General features: G+C 34.8%; 1 long non-coding RNA gene across 1 annotated transcript; it reads left to right on the forward strand.

The window, feature by feature from the left end:
* The first annotated feature begins 359 nt into the window (after positions 1–359).
* On the forward strand, positions 360–7,364 carry LOC145686286 (uncharacterized). Its single transcript, XR_014131576.1, has 2 exons — positions 360–512; positions 7,031–7,364. It is a non-coding gene; the product is annotated as an uncharacterized LOC145686286 (long non-coding RNA).
* The last annotated feature ends 5,920 nt before the right edge of the window (positions 7,365–13,284 follow it).

Below are 13,284 nucleotides of genomic sequence, written 5' to 3' on the forward strand. Positions count from 1 at the left end.
CTATATTAACTCAGGCACTTTCCTTTTAACCTACTTCTCTCATTTCGAGCACCTCATGTGCTGTCTTTAACCAGAGAGGAAAAAAGTGGTCAGTTGATTGTTGATTTACTGGTTCAGCATAACTCAAAATTATAATTAAATAAGTTATAGCTTACCATCAGGGGCATATTAAGACATATAGATATAGACCATAGATGACAACAAAGATATTATTATTTTCTTATCACAATTACAGATTTGCTATCAAACAAACAAGTAGAAACTATCTACACATTAACAGTTTTCAAGAACTATTTGGATAAGTTAGGAAAGGACCTATTTGGAAAGAACTTTAAATGAGTCAATAACTGATATGATAAGAAATAATGTCGTTAAGGAATATTTCCAGTATCTTAAATGATATTTAAGTGCTGTTTCGAACATATATATAAGCAACACTTTGTGAGAAGAGAATAGGTAAATTCATTTCAGGTTGAATTTAAGTCACTACTACAACCATGCAGTTCTATCTGGTAAGTAAAGTTTACAAATCAACTAATATAACTTGTCTTGAATTTCATGTGTCTTGCATGTTTCTTTTCTTTTCTTTCTTTTTTTCTTTCTTTTTTTTTTTATAAAAAGATCCAATATATTTCAAACAAAAATTTTCTTACAGGTCTTATATCTAGAGAACTACATACAGTGTTACCAAACACAAATTATCAGTTAACTCAATGTGATATGGTTCTTCCGTAGAAAATACCAAAACTCGACTTAGGGGACGTTCAAAAATTTTTGTGATCCAAAAAGTTATTGGCCAAGATCACAATCTTTCGGTCATTTTTTTCTGTAAAATTCTTGTTTCAATTACAAAATGTTCAAGAAGTAAATCTTCATTTAACTAGATTGTATATACATTGCAATTCTTTTCTTCCAGTCTTTTTCGCATAAATATTACATCAGTTCTGTAATCAGAACCTATTTTCTCACAAAATCAATTTCGGATCAACGCTTGCAATTATTGTTTCTCTCTCTGTCAGTCACGGGTTCGAAATAGTGTTTATTAAACAGTCTCTTTTGGTTCTGCACCCAGAAACATTTCGATTGTGGTTTCGGACCAGAGACGTGTAGAACCAATTTACGACTATAGGTTCCTTTACCAATAGCAAAACTCTATTAAATTCTCTGACAAAGACTCACTCACATGTCACTGGATTTAGTTTTTAAACTCCAACTGCTACTCTAAAAACTTACCGGAAATTATTGAAATTTCCTACTGCTGTACAAGACAGAGGAAGGCTGGAGAGGAATGTGGAAGGGACATCTGAGTGCACTATCTGTGTGTTTCAGTCACAGCGCTGGAGAAGCTTTTGTCTCGAGTAGTGGGTTGCGAGGTTTTGTACCTCACAGTATGGAACCGTAACACAGTTGTTCTGTCCTATGATCAGTTTATGACCACCCACACCAACCGACAAAAAGGTCGTAATCACTTAGAACAAAGGGTGCAATTTCCTGGCTGAGTGGCTAGTGCACAGTATCCATGATTTGACAAGATTATTTTTTAAAAATCTCTAAAAATGTTGTAGTTCGGATCCCACTTTAACGTTGGATGTCTCTAAAGCTGGGTTGTCATTTTACAAGAATCTTGTAGCTACCATTAAAAAATCTTTTAACCCAATCTTTCTATTTATTGTTTACCTGAAAAAAAAAAGAAAGATATCTCCACCCATACAGCACTGCACTATAGTAAACAAATAGTGAACCTTATCATTAAAAATGTGTATTTTGGCGCGCTTCCTCTCCCCATCCAAAAGAATTCGTTGTTTCGGAAGTGGCGAAACTGTTTTTTTTTTTTTTTTTATGTCAGCGGGAGGGTGATAGCAGGTAGTAAGCAAGACGACCCAGGAAGTTGAACGTGGTTTGACTCCTTGCAAGATAAAAAAAACATGTTGTACGTCCCTTTCAACACTATGTTTACATGGAGAAATATTGAAGGGTTGCAATATATTTTTATGAGAGCTACAAGATTCTTGTAAAGTGACAACCCAGCTTTGGACATCTTGTTTCGCAGAGGCTTGATGTTGAAAAGAGATATCTCCATAGAACCCACTATAACACCAAGAAGCTACAAACAAAAATGTAAAGATGCAATCAGATTACGATTTCTCGTCCTAATTTCTGATAATGTTTGCCAAATAGGCAATAAAATTTGAGTTTTGAAATTATAATACAGACAACATAGCTGTTAACTACAAACATGAACTGGCTTCACCATCTTAATTTAGTCAGTAAGCAATATCAGTACAATGGAGATCTAATGGACTCTTTTAATAATCTATTGGACTCTAGTAATTAGCAGCGATAAGTTTACCGCACACAAAAAGAAAGAAAGTAATTTGTTGGTATACGTATAATGTACCGTAAGGTGCAAAACAATATTCTAAGCACCTAAAATTCCTTTCTCAAAAACTATGGCTACAAGTGAAAATTTGAACACGGTTTTCTGTAAATTTCAATACAACTACTTTTCCTCTAATCAGAGAAAGCTATTTACTTTCTCAATTTGTTTTAAAGTTACTCAAAGATAATTGTATAGGTTTAGTATATTCTTTTACAACTATCTACACAGATCAACATTTTTGTAGGATAATTGATCTAATTGTTCCTTCAGACTTTCCATTCAATGACCAAAAGGGCCAATTAAGGAGGGAAAAATTTAGAAGTTAGTGCTAAGTTTGTTACTTTTTCTCTAATAAAACTATCGGAGGTATAATAGCCACTATAGCTTTAGTGACGTCCTCTCTCTTCACATATCAGAATTCGAGTCACAAGGGAGATTGAAACCATGTTCTTGTTCATCTTTGAGCTATTTGTTCTATAGGGCAGGACTAGAAGTACGGAAACTGGTAAGTTTTTGAGTCAACACTTCCAACACAGAAGATATATAAGAAGTGGACCTGTCGCTTAACGTGTACCAGAACCACATTAGTTCATGCAGGGATTCAAAATCGGGCTTCACACGTAAGGCACGCTCGTTAACCATATTGCTGCAAGTGGGCTCTACTAATTAAATGTTCCTAACTTATTGGGAATACTATGTCAAAAAAAAAAAAGTTTTGTACGTGATGATGCATTTCCAACTGTAGTTTTGTGGGTAAAATATTTGTGTACTACTTATTCAATTCTCAAAAGCTGCATCGTTCCTAGTAGACTAGTCTGTGACACTAGCTTACATGGTTAGGATTTCACATTAAGCAGTAGTTTCACGTCTTATATGGCCTCGGAACTACCAAGATACATGAAAATCAACACGAGCAAAAAAAAAAAAAAAAAAAAAAAAAAAAAAAAACCACAACTACCTCTTAAAGTATTGCAGAGAGGGAGAGCAATAAAACTATTAATAACGTTTTGGTTAAGACACACTCTTGTAAAATACAACTAAGAATGCGTTCAGTTCTGATTATTTCTGAAGGACACCATTAAAAATATAAGTTCACAAGTTCTTAAAAATATCGAAAAGTACTATCATTATAGAAATATGAGCTCATACCTAGGCTATAAAATTATTAACTTCATAATTTCTCAAAGAGAAGAGCATGAGCTCGGGAGGACAAAGGTGACCCCGGTACCTGAATACAACTTGGATAATGCATGTATAATTCGTATGATTCCCTTTTGACTATATGGTTAGCGTAGAGTGTTTGACATAGAGGACTCGGGTTTGATCTCTGGAGGAAACCCTTGTGGTTTTGATCCCATATTAAGCTATAGATCTATTCTCATATAGTCTCAGTGCAAAAAGGGACGCTCAATTATAAAATAAACAGTGAAACAAACTTTGTAGTATACATTTATCAACGTCACTCCAGGACTTTGTATTCTCCTTTCTAGGGTGGAACACCTATTACAATATTGTAATTCCGCTTTTTCACCAAAATAATCGGAAAAATCTAGCAATGTTGTATCCTTGATTGACTATCTAATATGTTTCATTTGCTATGTAGAAAGTAAAGGGTAGCTTCAACACGGGAAACACCTATAAGATTTTCAAATTGTGTTAAAGTAAAGAATCACACCAGGCGCGTGCCGAAAATTTTTTGTTGTGGGGGGGTCCAAACTTTTGAAGGGAGGGGTCCAATACCACAAGCCACTTCGTCTACGTAGAATTGGACGGGCACTATTCTGTACCCGGAAAGGCGATAAGTAATTATAAAATAATTCCACCTATAGATTTTTTAAAAGTGATAGAACAACACTCATGAAAAAAGTATGTGATGTACGTAATAACGTAGATTACATACGTAAATCTTGTAGTTTATGGACTTATCATACATCCCTACGTAACATCCTGCAGCAAACGCATAACTGGAAACGTATATTTTATACGTACTTTCTATATAAGTGTTCCGAATAAAAATACTTTCCGTATGAAAGAAAGAACTGTATACGGGCGATTAAGATCTCACATAGAGATGGACGTACACCAGCTGACGTATGCAATATACGGAAGACTATTAAATGACAGACTTCTTGCAGTAGCATGATGTAACATTTAAGCGGGAACAGGGTACTACGTTGTACTATATAAATAAAGTGTGCCCCTTACGGAATTTGGTAGAAGACTAGGATTCCGTATATTTGTAGAATATACCGCTGTTCGGATAATGCATTTTTCTCAGTGTACATTGTTTTTGTATAAGAGAACGAATATAGATTAAATAAAAAATCAAATGTTCATCCTACATCAATCATTTCCCTGCTAAGCAACTACAGTTTCATTGAAAAATTTTCAAATATATTTTGAGTTACGAAGTTTTAGGGAGGGGGGATTTTGCACCCGGCAAACCATAGATCGAACTCGAGTCGACTCACCGAATACGTTATGGGGCGTTTACACTTAGTCGATTTGCGTTCGATTCAGTTGAATTGACGCGGTGGCTCAGTGGTAGAGCGTTCACCTCTGGTGCTAGGGGTCTCGGGTTCCAACCCTGTTCCCGCCAAGTGAACTTTGTGGTGGACAAACACCGTGTGCGTGGGTTTTCTCGGGGTTCTCCCGTTTCCTCCCACTTTCTTCATTCCACCATTTCATTCATTACTCATTATCACCGTCTCCTTTAGCCTAACCGGCATAACCGTGGGACGTAAAACTCAAAATTTCATTTCATTTCATTTCAGTTGAATTGACGTCACTTTCAACTTAATCGACCGTGTAAACGGGAATTCAACTTAATCGCTTGTTGATCGAAAGCGACTAATCGACTGGCAACTGAATTAAAAGACGTTCTATTTTCTGTGGTTGAAATAATTGAACACATCCATCGATCTGATTCGGCCTAGTTGCTTCGGTTTAGTGGCAAATGCAGCGAGTCGATTTAGTCGTGCGACTAAATCGATTTAGTCGTGCTACTAAATCGACCAAGTGGAAACGCCCCATTACTATGACTCTTCACTTAACATGGGGCTACATAGATTACGAAGGGAAAAAAATAATATTTATTTGAATTTAACATCCAATACTGCTACCTGAAGCTTCTGACAAAAGATTGTTCTCTTGTTTTAGATAAATATGTATTTTACCCGCAAGTTTTATGAGTACGTAGATACAAAAGTAATTCCTTAAAACTTATTTGACAAACCTAAACTAATCAAATATTATTTCCTGTGAGCGAGTAATGATGGTATTCTTCTGCGATAATAAAGGCTTTTTTGAATTTCTATTATAATTTGCATGTGCGTTTGAGTTTCAAATACACATAAGACCGCACTTTTGCTATCATCAGCATCAATTGTAATGCTAATGGACTTGCCCATAATCATAAATAATTTATTTACGATTCATTTTAAACAATCACAAATACTTCATAGGAGTCACGCAAAAGAAAGGGACATTTCTACGTTCTCGATCATTTCTTCTTTCCATATATTATTTTATCAGTCAAGAATGTATAGGATTATGGACCACTGTATTGATGTTTTGTGATGATTGATGTAGATGATTCTCATATTCTTTTCTGTCCGGTATAGCAACGCTGTTACAGCAATTTCAATCTAGTTGCTGAAGTTCTACATTTAGCAGAGTTCTTGAAGAAATGGCTCCCCTTCAAAAATATTACTCTTACTGATGGATACCAATCTAGATTCACAATCCTCATTGTTTTTATTGGGTCATCAGTTTGTTCTTTATGGCCATTGGGCTACAACTCTGGAATATATCATTCCTAAATTTAGTTTTCAGGTTCTCAAAACTCCATTTTACGGTATTATCCACAGTTAATGATTTCGTAAGTCGGTGTATCAATTCTTCCTCAGCAGAGATACTGAATATGCTAGGCTTAATCCCAAATCATAAGATATATTTTTCTATTAACAAAATTTTTATCATGCAGTTAGTTGTGTGTGTGTCAACGGTGGATGAGTAGTCTCGTTGCAGCCACATTGATGCTCCGAATATTATTTGAATAACGTATTCGGAACTGTGGGTTATATTACATTTAGCAATTAGATCAATACAACTTACTGTACATTATTCACACCAAATATTTGAATGTGTTAGTACAACATTGCTCCGGATAAGATTGACAAATACTTGTATTATAGTTGATTTTTCTGCTGATATGTGCTGAATTTTTCAGTATTTTAAAGATCATTCTGACTGAAAATATTTTATTACCTGTTATATATCTGTTTTATATAGGAAAGCGGTCTTCAATCTGTATCCTTGTATTACAACAAAATTAAAAGTCTGTACAGAATTGATTACAAAGAATGGGAAAGTATTATGTGAAAGAAAGAAACATGCAGTGTTAAAATTAATATTCTCAAATGAGAATATTTATGGGGAATTTCACAAATAATAATAATAATATTATTAATAATAGTAATAATAATAATAGTAATAATAATAATAATAATAATAATAATAATAATAATAATAATAATAATAATAATAATAATAATAATAATAATAATCTAATCTTAAAACATAGTGCAAGGGAGATTCTAAAATGATTTTTGCCTTCATCTTATAATTAATTTTGTGTTTTTGTTTTAGATTTTGCTGATCATAGCACTATTCGCTTTAAGTGCTGTGACTGCATACGGTGGATATGGAGGATATGGAGGATATGGAGGATATAGCCGCAGATATGGATATGGTGGATATGGTGGTGGATATGGAGGTGGATATGGATACGGACGTCAATACTTTCCGTTTTGAGTCTTGCGATAATGTCACTAAAAACCATTTAGTTTGAAGTAAATTGCCAACAAAGTGAGATGGTTCTTTTAAAATTCTTTAAACAAGGAATACATTAGTGCTTCCTTCCTAAAGTCTGTTATATTTTAGAAAGGTCAGATAATAAAATAACATTTTAGTGCGAAATAAAGTTGTTTCTGTATGTGTTCAATACCCTATATGTAATTACATCTTGTAATTGGAAGTATAGTGACCGCCACATCGTACTCACAAACAGCCTTCGCCTTTCCTGAGTTCATTTTCCGGTGAGTCCGTCAAACAGCTTTTTCAGGTCAACCATCCTGAGTAATTGCTCGTGGGTTCTCCCACTCTCTTCATTCCACCATTTCATTCATTACTCATCATCACCGTCTCCTTTAGCCTAACCGGCATAATCGTGGGACGTAAAACAAAGATTTCATTTCATTTCCATCCTGAGTATGTAAGATTTTTTCCTGCACATTGCTCATTCATACCAAGCAAAGTATGAGATAGATCCTAACACATAGGTCTCAGACTGCTTCATTCCTTCATCATTCTTTTCTTTCTTTCACTTTTCCCGGTATCCCTCACTCTTGACGGTCTTAACAATATAGGTGGCGCTAATCCAGAGAAATATGTATAAATAAAAAAGGTTTAAGTGAGTATATGTAACAATGGGAAAACAAAACAATGTTCCTAAGTATGCTTAAGTAAGAAAAAGGCATAAACATGGAAATAAGTATAAAGCACGTGTGTTGATCGACGAAGAACTTAGATTGTTTTGTTATGAATTGATCTTTGTTGTAGGTGTCGATTGGCGCAAACTATCTCAAAATTGACTTTTACTTATTGCTAAATGCTCAAGTAAAATATATCGTATAAAGTCGAGAATTATAAGCCATCTAAGATTATATGGTTAGTTTATAAATTTTAAAATTTAGCGACAGATTGGTTGGGCAACATTGAGCTAATCAACAGAACAGAATGAGTCACATGAAACAACAATGAAATTCGAAAGTCGCACCTATTCAAATTTAAGTATCCATAATAGAGTTATAGCTGGAAAGCTCTATCCGCTACTGCAAGATGGCGCCATAAATATTAACAATATCGCACCTAAGACACCATTGAGATGTGTATTGAGCACACGACGCTTGCATTAGTGCTTTGTGTATTCCTTGGTGAACATGTTGTTTTCCCAAGAGTAAAGAGTTTTCATTGTTGAACATTATTTTGATAGTTGATATTCTTATGCGCGTGTTGCAGACGAATTTCGCAGAAAACATCTTGATCTGGCAGTCAGTAACAATTCAAACATTACGAGATTAATCGCCCATTTTAGAAAATGCAGATCTGTTGCAGAAAAGAATAGGAAAAGGGAGAACCCCCATTTTGACTCATGCTAAATTAGCTGAGGTTAAGATGTGCTGCACTGTTCGCCGTCAGAAAGCATCAGAGAGGCTCTCAGCGCACTTACAGATTCCATATGGATGTTCTGAGAGAGTTATAAATAGGTTACAAGTATGTGCATATTATGTTCGAAGTATTCAGGAATTGAAGAAGGTGAATAAAAGTAAGCGTGTAATGTACTGTACATGCCTTCGCTCATTTGTCGACAACCATAGAATTCTAGAGCTTGACCCTAAGTTCCTCACTGATGAGGTTTGTTTTCACCTTAGTGACTACATAAACAGTCAAAACACTCGAATTTAGTCAACTTAAAATCTACATATTTCACGAAATCTCCCTTCACCATCAGGTAATCGGAGTCGGATGTGCCATATTACCTCATTGTATAGCGGGCCCATTTTCTCTGAAACTACAGTACAATTTATGTACCTATCATTGCACTGTTCATTGCATTTCTTGACGAGGATGAAAGTGATGGCTAGTTCCAACAGAACAGTGTCATATGTCACACATCTAACGACAGTATGCATTTCTTACGCGAGCTTTATGGCGAGTGCACCATCTCAAAAGGATTATGGCCACTATGTTCACCCAACTTGAGTTCCCTGAGTTATTCCCACGCAGTTACCTTAAAATTAAGGTCTATAACAATAGGCCACTGCTACTGGAGAAACTAAAGATGAACATAACAAATGAGGTTAAAACCATCACTGCACTCACGTTTCATAAAGTTGTCTCAAACATGAATTAAAAGAGTTCACACTTGCATTACTCAACGGGGTAGCCATTTTGAGGATATGTTATGAAAACGTACGTTAACAAGAGTGTGATAATATGCATGGGCAGTATAATATTATATAAAATAGTATTAACACACTCTAGTTTTCATTATAACTTTGATGTGTGTGAGTTTTCGATCACCGATTATTTACCGTTCCAATGTCAATCTCGAGATTGCCTAATAGTGTGATATAATCTATCGAAAAATGTGGCTTTGGTTATCTCTTTCCCGCCACACTGAAACCGAGAAATAGTCAATTACTCATGTACTCATTCTGAACTGGAGTAATTTTTTGTGCACTCAAAAAATATGTTTTTGCATATAAACAAGAAAAAAGTGAAGTAAATTGGGACAATAGTTCAATATTTTAAATGTATTATGTTCGAAACACAATTATCGAAAGTAAATAATTCTGCACGATTCTAAAATACCAAAGTAAATCTATGTTTGCGATCAAATATAGAAAAATACATACATATGCACGTATTTTACGCAGGCTTGTTTAATAACCACTCCACATAACATTCTTCGAACACTTGGTTGACCGTTACCCTATGACGAATACTTCGGCACTGATGTTCATGCAATACAATGTATCTTGGCGGACAAAAGTCTTTGATCAGCTAATGGCGACTGCTTTGAAACAAATGCAAAGTATCCGAATTAAATCTGTCATATGTGTAGTTTGTTGTGGAAAAAAAAGAAACTTCTGAACCAAAGGTTTAAGAACAACTCAAGTTATTAATATAAACTATGCCAAAGAATATTGACTTACACCATCATAAAGGAAATACGAAAGGCGTTTTGAAACGAAGAAACATAACGTACAACTTTGCAAGCGGAGGCAAAGAAACCTAACGTAACCACATAAAAGACGAACCATTTACCTCGCAGTGATCATGGTTCAGTTGTCACGGTGCTCGAACCTAATAAGGAGGTTCTGTGATCGAATCTACGTCGGACAAATATTTTTTCTTACTTTAGGTTGTTTGATGGCAATCGATCGGTGATCGGTGATCTCTGTAGATTAGAATCGAGACGAGGCGGCAAGTATCGTAAGCAATTCTCATCTTATCTCGATTCTCGAAATAGTATATGTCCATTGTTTTTGTCTACAATTGCTCTGTAGACTCAATCTTATACGCCATTTCGTTACTTTTTATTTCCGGGATCATCGAATTATGATCTCTCTAGGTATTTTTGTAGCAAACCCGCTATAATAACCACTGCATATCCTACAAGTTATTTTATTATATGTCTTAATGTTTAATGATATTCAGCTATTTTTATTAATTGTTTTCCTTAAAACGTACAGTAGAATACTTTCTACATGAAACTTTAGTGGAACGCTTTCGTTTAAAATTTGAGTAGTTGCAGATCTGTGTCTTGAAGGTACGGAACCACATCCCCGAAATCCCTACTTTTAAGTAAGTTTTGCTTAATTTTAAGGCAACTTTAAAACTTTTAATACCAATATTATTATTATTATTATTATTACTCAAGTTTTGTTTATTTAATGGTTCATCATGTTCTAACCAGCTCCCGCCCAGTGATCATTCTGCTAGACAAACGCCGTGTGTGTGTGTGTGTCTGTGTGTGTGTGGGGGGGGGGAGGTTTCTACGCGTTCCGCTTCCTCCAACTTTCTTTATTCCAATATTTTTTCATTCTCATCATCGACGTCTTCTGTGGCTCAGCCGGCATAACCATTACTTACAAATATTTTTTTAGAGCTCTTGTGAGTTCAGTAGCATTACGTTCTACATGAAATTTGCCTAGGAACTTCTCGTTTAATATTTAGCTAGGTGTAGGGACGTAAGCAGACGTTATGTCCTGTTCGTCCGGACACTTCTCACCAATCCCGACTATTTTGTAACTTTTGCCTAATATTAGTGGCGGTTTTACAAATCTTAGTACAATCGGTCCTGATACGGAATTTTTCTTTTACATTATTATTATTATTATTATTATTATTATTATTATTATTATTATTATTATTATTATTATTATTATTATTATTATTATTACTGAATATTTGTGGTCAAAATATTACGTACTATTTCAATGCATATGAGCATACTGAAGTTGATAGTAAAAAGTAAAAGATATTTTTATAGCCTGTCTAAGAATGAATTGCCTTATAAAAGATACTATGCAAGGATTAGTGTCTGGAAGAAAAAGAGGAGGAAAAGAAGGTGTCAGCTCCTGGACAATATGAAAATCGAAACTTTGGATGAATTAACAGGAACTAAGTAGAATTTGTCTTCATCAAGATACATAATAATGCACTTTCTTTCGTTAAAGTACTTTGGATTATGTACGCTTTAAATTGAAATTTATCAAAAATATACATACAAATGTGAAAAAGAATAGTTCCTATTTACACATTTTGGTTGAACGGATATATGGAGCGTGTTGGAAATGGCGAATGAAAATATTATTAATATTTCTAGTAGGAGTGAAAGAACTTAGAAACAGTTCCACAATGAAACAGTAACGTTTCACACACATTTATGACTCGCACTAGGCTCTAAGGATGACCCTATTGTATTCATGAATCGTTTGCTAAAAATGCTAAGGTCTCAGACAGTACGAATCAATATTGCAGTCATGTAATCGTGTTGTTTGTATTTTTCCTGTGAAGAAAGTCGTTTCAACTCTATCTTGTAAGACCGAGAGAAATTGAATATTTTTCATGTTATTATAAATCAACATTGTAAATGATAAAATTTCCTTAATTACTTTAGAGGGAATCGAACCCAGGAGCACCAAATTAGGAAACGAATACTCAAGTCACTACCCAGAGACTGTTAACTAAAAGTCAAGATGTCCTCACGTATATTGCAAATTAAACACGTTTATATATATTTCAAAGGATTTCCCACCGGGAATCGATTCCAAGACCCCCCAACTGAACTATCTGATGGGTGGGGTAAAACCGTGCTCATGGATTTTCTTGGGAAATTCCCACATTCTCATTCCCCAATTCCTTCATCATAATTCACTTGCTTTAATCAGATATACGGTAAGAATGTAGTTGTCTTACGTATCTTATCATTATTGCAGACAAATTTCGTATTTTTTCTAAAAATCGCAAATCTACTGTAAATGATTCTCTTCTATCAGTGTAACAGATTTTATAGCTTTCTTGTCATGGTGTCACTAAAATGCAATCAAAGATTTTGCATTTGTTAAAAATCAATTGCGACTCTTGTTATTGCACAAAATCATCCACAAGTCTCCAACCTGTTTTCTGCACACTGCAAAACAAGCTCTAAATAGAACATAAAATAAAAATGGAATAGCATTAAAATTTCAGCAAAAGAAAAATTGGGACACGCGGAAATACGTAGGAACAAACCATGGTTCGACCAGGAATGCATAAAACTAGCAGAGAAGAGAAAACAGGCAAAATTACGCTGGCTACAAAATCCGAATGAAATGACTACACAACATTTCGCAGATATCAGGCGGGAAACTTCCAAAACTTTTAGAACAAAGAAACGCGATTTTCTGAAAGCTAAAATTAAGGAATTTGAAGATAATAGTAAAAATAAAAACATCCGGGACATGTATAAGGGAATCAACGAATTTAAGAAAGGCTATCAACCTCGTGCTTATATATTAAAGAAATCTGACGGTACAGTTCTCACTGGCACGGATAGCATCTTAAATAGATGGAAAGATTTCTTTGACGATTTGCTTAACACGCAACCAAAAACTAGTGTTCGTGGAGAAAAGGAGATACACACCGCAGAACCGTATATTCCAGAACCCAACCGAATAGAAGTAGAAACCGCTATAAAAAAATTAAAAAAACACAAATCTCCGGGTGTAGATGAAATTCCGGCTGAGTTAATTTTAGCTGGAGGCGAAAAATTGTGGAACAAGATACACAAA

Source organism: Thermobia domestica, chromosome 1 (assembly GCF_964235325.1).
Source record: "Thermobia domestica chromosome 1, izTheDome1.hap1.1, whole genome shotgun sequence".
Classification (NCBI taxonomy): Eukaryota; Metazoa; Arthropoda; class Insecta; order Zygentoma; family Lepismatidae; genus Thermobia; species Thermobia domestica.